Source organism: Sinohyriopsis cumingii, unplaced genomic scaffold, assembly GCF_028554795.1.
Source record: "Sinohyriopsis cumingii isolate HCF-2022 unplaced genomic scaffold, ASM2855479v2 utg001923l, whole genome shotgun sequence".
In the NCBI taxonomy this organism is placed as follows: Eukaryota; Metazoa; Mollusca; class Bivalvia; order Unionida; family Unionidae; genus Sinohyriopsis; species Sinohyriopsis cumingii.
The window spans coordinates 73,746-84,865 of NW_028316083.1; the positions used below are offsets into that span (position 1 = coordinate 73,746).

At 32.5% G+C, this 11,120-nt stretch overlaps 1 protein-coding gene across 2 annotated transcripts in view; it reads left to right on the top strand.

Annotated features, from left to right (window-relative positions):
- The window catches only part of LOC149771360 (uncharacterized), a 61,584-nt gene extending 51,664 nt beyond the window's left edge, over positions 1-9,920 (top strand). Inside the window, exons 8-9 of one of the 2 annotated variants that reach the window (XR_016418310.1) lie at positions 1,696-2,899; positions 3,056-9,920. The gene's annotated coding sequence lies outside the window, so the exon portion shown is untranslated. Of the gene's footprint in view, positions 1-1,695 lie in introns of both variants that reach the window. The other variant, XM_089948552.1, reaches the window with a different exon arrangement.
- The last annotated feature ends 1,200 nt before the right edge of the window (positions 9,921-11,120 follow it).

The following is an 11,120-nucleotide window of genomic DNA, read 5'->3' on the forward strand; positions in this document are numbered from 1 at the left end:
TGTGCATTATATGGCAGCAACAGGTACAAAGTATAAGTACAGTTTACATTTTATGACAGCAACAGGTACAAAGTTTAAGTACAGTGTGCATTTTATGACAGCAACAGGTTCAAAGTACGTATATAAGTACAGTGTAAATGTTATGGCAGCAACAGGTACAAAGTATAAGTACAGTGTACATTTTATGACAGCAACAGGTACAAAGTATAAGCTGATCTCGCATGATACACCAGCAAAAGGTACAAAGTATAAGTACAGTATGCATGTTATGGCAGCAACAGGTACAAAGTAAGAGTATAGTGTGCATGATATGGCAGCAACAGGTACAAAGTACATATATAAGTACAGTGTGCATGTTATGGCAGCAACAGGTACAAAGTATAAGTACAGTGTACATTTTATGACAGCAACAGGTACAAAGTATAAGCTGATCTCGCATGATACACCAGCTAAAGGTACAAAGTATAAGTACAGTATGCATGTTATGGCAGCAAATGGTACAAAGTATAAGTACAGGGTACATGTTATGGCAGGAACATGTACAAAGTGTAAGGACAGTATAAATACAACTTACGATAAGTGGGGTTCAAAGGTTGGTTTCGACTTAACGGTCATGTTATTATGAGGTTTAAAATTTAAAGCTTTTCTGGATGAAATTGTAGAACATAAATATTGAGTGTGAAACATGTGGATACCTAATGGGAGTATTTAATATTGGTATATGAATAATGGGTGTGACACTTGTAACATTATTTGTTGTCAGTAAGAAGAATATCCCCATATATTAAAAAATCTAAATACAATGTCATCTTATGCACATAATATTGCATCACATTTGTATCAAGCGGTAATCCTAATCTATTCTACTGTATGATAGAAGCTTTTATCAATTTTATTGTTAGAGAGTGAATATTTAAATTAAAACTGCTAATTTTACCTCACTTAGAGCTGCTGATGACATTATTGTTACAAGAACATTTGTTTAATGTCATGTAATCTGTGTACCCTTTTTTATACAGTAATTAATATAAGATTTGCTATTTTGTCAAGGGAACATAAACATCTCTTACCAAGACATACTCTTGGCCATTGAGGCTTTTCCAATGATATATGTTTGATTTTGATGTTTAGAAGTGTATTCTTTGACAAATGGTACAATGACATGTACATTATGTTGATGTCTGTGGAAGTGGGTGTTTTACCAAATGGTACAGTGACATCTACAATAGTTTTGTCTGTGGAAGTCGATATTATGTCAGCTGGTACTTACATCTACATTACTTTGGTGTCCGTGGAAGATATTATGTCAAATGGTAATATGACATATACAATACTTTCTAATGGCTGTAGAAAAGTCGATTATGTCAAATGGTATTAAGGTATATGTACATGAATTGAAAGTGTCTATGATAAGTGTTTTGGGATCCCCCAGAATAATAGTTTAAAGAGACTGTGTAAATAATGAGACTGTCTACATATTTTATTTAACATTGATGAGGAAACAAACCTGTATTTCTAATAAAATCAAATAAATTTATAGAGTTTATTTTAACCTACATACTTGTAAGATACACCGTATTAAAGGTATAGTGCTTATTTGATGTGGAAAATTCAATCTAATTTTTTTTTTAAGTTCAGGCATTCCATTGTTTTTCTAAAGAGGCATCTACGACAAGATCTGTATGCTTTTTTCAGATTTGGCCTATAAGAGTTGCTACAGATGTGGAAGCAGAATGTTTGATCCCAGGCACCAGCAAAATGAACTCGGGATATACAATCCCATGCTGAAAGTCACTACACAATATGGCTATATTTAGGATCCAGCATTATACACAATCCAGTGACACTAATGTGTGTGGCTAAGGACCAAGCAACATGCACTATCCCATGTCAAGATATACTTCTGTGTGTGGCCATAATTAGAAACAAACATCATGTATAATCCCATGTCTAGTAATGTGGCCATAATTCAGACCCAGGATCGTGCATGATTCCATCTCTGATAGTAATACTGTATATGGTAATAATCAGGGTCCAGCATTGTGATAGCTGAGCTCTCAAGTTCTCTGAGAAATGTGTTATATTGTTTTGTGACTGTTTGATTGGATGCGTAAGCAGTGATTTGTCATTTGGACAGGCAATTGGTGAGCAAAACGACAAAACAACTATAGTGTTGTCTTTGTGACTTCCTGTTTTTTCTGAGAAATAGTGAATTAATGGTGGTGTGCTCACTGAGGACAACACATTAAGACTGTTCCTATTTTTGATAAATAGTGAATTATGGTGGTGCACTCACTGAGGACAACAAAATTAAGATTGTTCTTGTTATTTATTTTAGAAATAGTGAATTATGATGGTGCTTTCACTGAGGACAACACATTAAGAGTGTTCCTGTTATTTTTGAGAAATAGTGAATTATGGTGGTCCACTCACTCAGGATAACACATTAAGACTGTTCCTGCTATTTTTGAGAAATAGTGAATTATGGTGGTGTACTCACTGAGGATAACACATTAAGATTGTTCTTGTTATTTTTGAGAAATAGTGAATTATGGTGGTGTACTCACTGAGGACAACACATTAAGATTGTTCTTGTTATTTTTGAGAAATAGTGAATTATGGTGGTGTACTCACTGAGGATAACACATTAAGACTGTTCCTGCTATTTTTGAGAAATAGTGAATTATGGTGGTGTACTCACTGAGGACAACACATTAAGATTGTTCTTGTTATTTTTTAGAAATAGTGAATAATGGTGGTACGTTCACTGAGGACAACACAAATACTACCATTCAAAGTATAAAGTATTGCAGATTGGACAATTTCATTACATTTTATGACATCTGTTTGGTCCATTCACTAGCTGCTTTTGGTAAATATATAGTCATAGTAACATGAGGTTATAAATGAAATACTTATATTTGGTAAATATATAGTCATAGTAACGTGAGGTTATAAATGAAATACTTATTTTTGGTAAATATATAGTCATAGTAACGTGAGGTTATAAATGAAATACTTATTTTTGGTAAATATATAGTCATAGTAACATGAGGTTATAAATGAAATACTTATATTTGGTCCCAAATGCAAATGGCAGCAATTAGAGAGGTGTCTTATGAAGATGCTAACTCATACAAAATTGGTTTTGTTACCAAAGTTGATTTGCCAGTTTTCAGAAGATTATGAGAATTACTGTTAATATCCAGCAGTTAGAAAAGAATAAGCTGACGTGTATGTCATTTTTTAATTCCTTTAGTAATGTAGAGCATCGATCTATTATAGGAACTTTTGTTTCATAATATCTGATTCAATTATTGTTTTTAACATTGTCTAATTTGTATTTTGATGTGATTGATTTGATTTAATGTTAGGCGTCTATCATCCATATATATTTTTTTTCCCCTATAACATCCTTGTGAAACTCAGTAACCTCAAAACTCCAATTAATTGGGACCCTGTACCCTACAAAAGTCATGTCATATTTGTTAACAATTATGATGGGCAACTTGCAGATATATTTAGACACGTGAATATAGTTATACTGTATACTGTACCACTAAAATGATATTGGGCATTTCTACCTTGGGGTTTATGTTTGCTCTTTGGTAGATAAAAAATAAATTATGTAAGCCAAAAGAAAACTCCTTAAACTGGCCAAGTGAAAAATTACAATTGTTTGATTTCAAACACACCTAATTAAACAAATATGTGTACACATATGGTTTTGTGTTGTCAGATTTTATGGAATAGGCTATATTTATATTTGTATAATAGAGTATAGGTATGTTTGTATAATATACTATAGATATGTTTGTTTAGCAGAATATATATATATATATATATATATATATATATATATATATATATATATATATATAATTTCATGGACTATTGAAATATTTATTCTCATGGACTATATGTATACAGTCCTACCCATTTATGTCGACATCCTTGGGCCCGAGGAAATATTTTCAACATAGGCGGATGTCGAGATAAGTGTTAGGAGGAGGCGGGTCTGGAAAAAAAAATACAAGTTAAATTCGTCAGTAAGGGGTGACCTGTTGTCAGTGAGTAGAACTTACACTTTGAGAAAACAAACAATGGAAATATTGAGTACATAAAGACAAAACCAATGTGAGTTACACTTGTATATTGACAAATTACATTTTGGTTACCTTTATGCAATAAAATCCACAATAAAATATTGCATCGGTCACATCCTGATATGAAAAACTTTCACTACGATATTCAAAGTCGGTATCAGCACATGGTTGCATAGTTGTTATTTACATGCTTCAAGTACATGTACTTAAATTGTCCTAGATTTTGGTCAGTCTGTTCCCATCTTATTGAGGCTACCAAGGGGATGGGGCTATTCACAGGGAAATGAAAACATGTCAACAAGTTGGTTTAAACAGTATATGTATTTAGTTACAGAAGTCATCGTGAAAAGTACATAAAAGTGAACAAGAGATATGCGGCTGATATGATTAATGAAGGCATAATATTGTATACATTGACACATGCTAAATAAAGTTAAAAAGGAAACTGTCACAGCACAATAAACTTGTTTTAATCACCGATCACTTTGGAAAATGCAAGAATCCATCAGATTTCATTGCCTTTATTTAAGTCGCCGCGAGAGGTCAACTTTATAGGACCAAACAAAAGCCTGGGGTTTTTGTTCTCCGACTGCCTGAAGCCTGTCGGCAAGATCAACTAATTGTTGAACAAAGAATGGGTCGGAACTGGCAGATTTTCGACATAAATGATTAGAAAACAAAGGATTTATTCAAGCTGGGACCAACGGCTTCTGTCGACATGTACGTTTATTTTTTTATTCGATGTCGGCATAAGCATGACAAATTTGGTAGTAATAGTAGACCAAGGGACCGGGACTTTGCTTTTTTGTCGAAATAGGCGGCTTGTCGACATAAGTGATGTCAATATAAGTGGGTAGGACTGTATTTGTATAATAGACTACAGGGATATTTATATAATAAACAATTTGTATTTTTGTTTTTGTTATTGAGTTTAATGCCATTTTTCAGCATAAGATAGGCTATACAAAGCGTCCAGTATAAATGGTGGAGGAAGAACCCGGGAAAACCCTGGAATGAACCACCGTCCCATGAGAAGCTACTGGCAAGCTTTCTCACGTACTCACATAAGCAGAGCCAGAGCCTCAAACCCATGTAGACAGAGGTGAGATGGCAGTGATCCATAACAGTGAGTGCTGTAGACCATTCGGACATTCGAGGCCCCTAGGAATATCTGTATAATATACTCTAAGTATATTTGTATCATAGACTATATGTATTTTTGTATAATAGACTACACGGATATTTGTAATAGACTATAGGTTTATTTGTTTAAAAGACTACAGGGATATTAATATAATAGACTAAAGGTATATTTGTATCATAGAATATAGGTATATTTGTATAATATACTGTATATATATTTGTATAATAGACTTTAGGTACATTTGTATAATAGACTGCATGTATATTGGTATAATAGACTGTATATATATTTGTATAATAGACTTTAAGTATATTTGTACAATAGAATTTTGATAACTGTTCTTGTTACACCAGTAAGCATTGTGCTGATATTTTGAATTTATGTAAATAAACTGTGCTGTGTAGCAATATCTTGCTTGGAGGAAATGAAAGGGAAAGTAGTTTTCAATCGATATTTCTTTATAAAGTGTTCATTATTTTTTAATTGTTTAACATGTATAATTTTTTCTTTTAAATTTTTTTCAGTTGGTCACAACACCAAATGAGCCTATGATATGGCCCAGTTCCTGTTACATGTATATGTTTCATCTGTAACATGTCCATCCATCAGCAAATGCTGTGTTACCACTTGGGAGCTATATTTCTAATCCATTTTAAAACAAACTTGGAATATTGATTTTATAATAAAGTCATTAATGACTTTAGTAATGAGCAAACTCATGCATATTAATGATGAATTGTCATGCATTAAGTTAATAAGCTTTATTACCAGTCTGGAAGCCATATTTTTGATCCAATTTTTAACAGACTTGGAATATGTACTTATATCATTAAGGTCTCATCTGGAAGATGTCGGTATTTGGTTGAAAAAGCACAGCCTATATAAATAATATGACCGCTTTAGAAGTAAGGTGTTATTTTTTTCAACAAGGTTATCAAAAAGCATTAAAAGACAAGTTAAATTCTGTTAATTCATTGATCGCGAATGTGGTTGTCATAAACAACACTTCTCTTTTCCAATGAACACTGTTGGCAGATTTCATGTTAGTCACATAGAGTTAATTGGTTGATGGGGTGTGAATCAATTTTGTTTTCTTTTTTCTTTTATTTTTCACATTTGTTCTTTGTTTCATTTTTTCTGACAGAAACTAATTCCTGTATGTAACGAAGCCTCTATCTGAGATTTTAACTCTAACATACAATCATTCCAAATCCAGTTCTAGTACATAATTCCGATGTTTAGATATATAGCTTCACAAAATTTTAATATTTAAGTTATTAGAAGAAAAATCTAATTGATGGTGCTTTAAAGTTGAAATTGAAGCAGTGCTGAACTTAATAGAATTGACAGTACCATTGTATGCTTGTCTGAAGTGTCTTATTTGACACTTTACAATAAATAGTTTCATTAATTCATTTATATTATTTATGTTCAATTACTCTTACAGTTTAAAAGAAAACTTGGCACTGTTATAACAAATCACAATACATGGAAATGAAGCTAATGTTTTAGAACAAAATTAAGAAACTTATCGTGAAGCCAATCTTACAGTTATTTCTACATTGAAATGACACTATCCATATCTAAATAAAAGTAACTTTTTAGGTGATCTAAGTGAAATGTGTTGGTTATTTTTCATTGATGCTTTAGATTCTTAATAGGAAAGTTACGGTAAAGGTTCTTAGTGTCATTGGTGGAGGTCATAAACATGCAAGTAGTTAGTAACAACATGGTCAGTTGTGACTTAGTATCCTAGGAACCATCTCCACAAAATTTAAGCACAATCATACTATAGGCAGTTTGAATTAAACATTGTTGACTTGACCTGTTTCAATTTTGTCTATGTGCATGTCAGGTTCTAAACCTTTGGACAGTACGCCAATATTTGGTATGTTCATGATCTCAAAAATATACATAGTATGTAACATAATTGCAGCTTACATGCCATCTTTGATCACTTGAATAATTTACATAATGAATGCACTACAACCTTCTTGAGGCGAGATATGTTAGTTTCACAGTGAAACTGATGTTATCTTTAGATTGAACTTTGTTTTGTTAGGGTCTGTTCAATTTAGTATGTACACACTGTGCAGGTGAGGGGTTTGAAGTTTGAAGTATGTGGGGATTGGTTAATTATTCCAAGTGGTATATACACACCTATTGCCTTTATTATAGCTACAATAAAACCTATTTCCTTTAACCAAAAACAAAGAACCTATAGTATTTGCATACCTTTCAATTTGTTTTTACTCCCTTGCCAATTTTAAAAATGAAACGCATGAAGGAAATAAATTATAAATAGGTGTATTGTGAGAGGGCAGGCATCCATTCTGCACATTGCACTTCCTTACTAAGCATGCGGTGATTATTGCCATATAAGTTGTGCAAGAATGGAGAAAACTGTCCACCTTTGTAGTTTCATATGAATGATAGGTAAACTGTAAGCAAGAAAAAGAACCCCTTCTGTCCTTTTCTGGTTTCCAGGATGATGCATTAGAGTAAAAACTGTTGTCTGCATGCAATATTTGCATTGTAATTTTATTATTACTCCTCCAAATGTGTGAAGTTCCAATTGAATATCAAACAATATTTATTGAATCCCATCATACAAGTAGTTTGTTATCGAAATTAAAAATTAAGTTTTGTTCAAAACAATTATTAATTTGACAAGAGACACGGTTTAAAATATTTGTATTATATTTTAAAATTGTGAACACTCACTGCGCTATATTACTGTATAAGTTTGAAAATGGAAAAATATTGCCCTGCAAATCAATGGTGTTTGCTTTTAAAAATATAGAGCAAAATCACAATGTACATTTGTTTGAGTAAATATAACAAAATATTCCATGAGTGAATTGGAAACATTTTCTGTCATCCCGTTTGGCATTGCCACTTGTGACAATAAAATGCTTCCACTTCTCGTAAAATGTTGCCTTATATCAACTCCTAATAACATAGGTATCCCTTATGCATGTCCCAGGTGAATGAAAAAGCTCTGTTGAGCTCCCCAACCCACCGATCCCCTTCCCCAACTCTATCAGGTGATAATAACAATGTTGGTATAGGTTAGGACCTATAAATGTAATAATTATATAACACAGTATCTATATCAAGCATTACATGTCCTTACAAACAAGTATGCCACAGGTCAGTCAGCATTCGGGTTGTGTAAAACAAGGAGAAACATGACAAGACCAAGGAATAAAATAACATTACACTGAAAGAATTAAATAGAAACTAGCAGTGAAGCTGTTAGAACTCATTTGATCGATATTGTGGCAACTATGTGGGTAACAGCTATAGGCCATACAAGGGCCATTCAACAATAAAGCATGAATAATTGACAACGATAGCGACAAATTCTTTATTACACTACAGGTTACAATATGCAACAAATGCGGAAAATATAATAGTATCTAACTTTGAATGTGTGTACATCAGCCATGGACAATATATTATTTCTCACAGTAAATGCAACTTAAATCAGATTGACAGCATTGTTACATTATTACAGTCATTACGTCAGTAGAATAAGATCATGTTGAAACTTAGTTACATGTACATAGATATTAGTATATTCGTGAAGACAGGGTGTAAGTTACTAAATATAGAACACAAATTCATATCTAGCAAACTCGTTACTTGAGAGTGATGAACATATGGTACTTTTATCTTCCTCCAAAAAAATAAAAATAAAAAGAAATAAATAAAAAAGAAAAATAAACACATCGAGAAAAGATGAAATGGAATTTTGATGAGATGATATCAATCATTTTAGAGAGATTTTTTAAAATATCAAGTTTCTCAAAACCTAATAATTCTGTAAACTTTGGTATATTTGGTCTTGTAAAGTGCTTGGGCATTAGTTGCTTTCTTTGGTCTCTCAATTGGCTAAATAGGAAAGAAGCACGTCCAGGACAATATTATAAATGAAAACAAAATAGAAGACTATAATATAATAGAACTTCAAACAGAAATGGATGGAAAAGAGAAATGGAACCGGGTATTATGGAAAATTAATTACAATACATGTATATTGAAAGATTCTGAATACCTAGAAATGACAAATGACCCAGGAGATTAAATAGTAAGCGAAGGGGAAAGAATAATCAGCAGCAAAAATGAAGTGTTAGAAAGTGTTAGGGCATAATATCAACTACTTTATGCATAACAAAATCCAGGAGGAAAATATCAAGACCTATTTAAAAATTGAAACTGGGAAAAAATGCCAGAAGAAATGGACAACGTTTTCAAGGAGTTCATACAAGGCAAAGAGGTAATTTTGCCCACATACTTATCAAGTTTAGGAAATTGAATGGAAAACTGGAATACATTTGGGAAGTATTGTATATATATATATATATATATATATATATATATATATATATATATATATATACATTTATGCCGCATACATTGAAAATAACGTGATATTTAAAGTGTTGGTATAAAGCAAATTGATATACCAATAGTATTGGTATATCAAATTGTGATCCACCCATGGCACAATAATTCGTATATATAAACAGTCATGCAAATGCATGCCTATAGATGAATGGTGAATTTATACTCATTCATTAATCATAACTAACATATGAAAATAACGATAAAAAGTATTAATAGTCCCTGTTTTCTAAATGAAATTAAAATGGTACACAATTTCATCGGAATCCTTTCTTATTTCCATTCCCCTATTCCCTCTTATGCATAAGGGACAAAATAAATAAAAAAATCTGGATTGAGAGAGAAAAATGTGCTGGACGAAAGTATTAAAACTGAACTTGTGCCAAGTAACCTATAGTAATCTAGTTCGTCGTAACTGTATGTTTACCCTTTCCTTGGGATCCATCTACAGTGTTCATAATATCAATGATACTTAGTTGTAATAGCCAGTTAGTACTAGGCCTATATGTTAAATTTGTTGGTTATGAGGCACACATACTGGAGCGTATTTAATGCATTGCTGTTGTTGTTTCTTAAACCTATTATAATGTTCCAAAAATCGATTAATCATTATTTCATATAAAAATGTCCCAATGGCTACCCCAGCCCCCCCCCCCCCCCCCCCCCCCCCCCGGTCGATTATCGTAACTAGATATGGGCAAAAATCCATGAAAATACGAGCATTGGGAATTTTCACTTGTGTCATACAATGATGTCTCGGGATCTATGAATGATGGTAAAATTTAGTCAAACCACCAACTTAATATGCAAGAGGGATCCCGCTGATTGGAATACTGTCCTCTCATTGGTTCAAAGTAAATGACTTCCTGCATTTATTTATAACTTATTTTCAGTTGGTCAATGAGAAGTTAGCATTCCATTCAGCGCGTTGTTCTTGCATATTAAGCAGGCACGATCACCTTCAATCAGGGACAAAGGTCAAGCATACAAAATATATTAAATACGCATAACAGTATTTTTCAAGAAGTATATTATTTTTCTAATGACACTAATGACAACAAATAAAAAATAATGTAAAAGGAAAATACATGTAATGGGTGCAACTAGATCATCAAATATTTAGGCCATTTCTGTGATAAACGAAAGTAAAAATTTCAAGTTTCACCTTGAAAGTGTTTCAGTGGGATTACAATATGGACTTACTCTTAATAAGTAGATGTAGCAGGTACCAATACAGTTTCATTGTCTGGTGACCTTGGAAATACCAGGTCCAATTATATTTAGCGAAGCAAATCATCTCCTGCTAGGGAGTATTATCTTTAGACACGATATATTACGAACGATGTTCTTCCCATTCATATATGTTATATTTGTAATATAGCTTTAAGTCCACAAATTTTGTCTGTGTCTGCATGCTTTTGTTGTCAGAGATCTCGGTTTAGTCAGATTGACAATTTTTA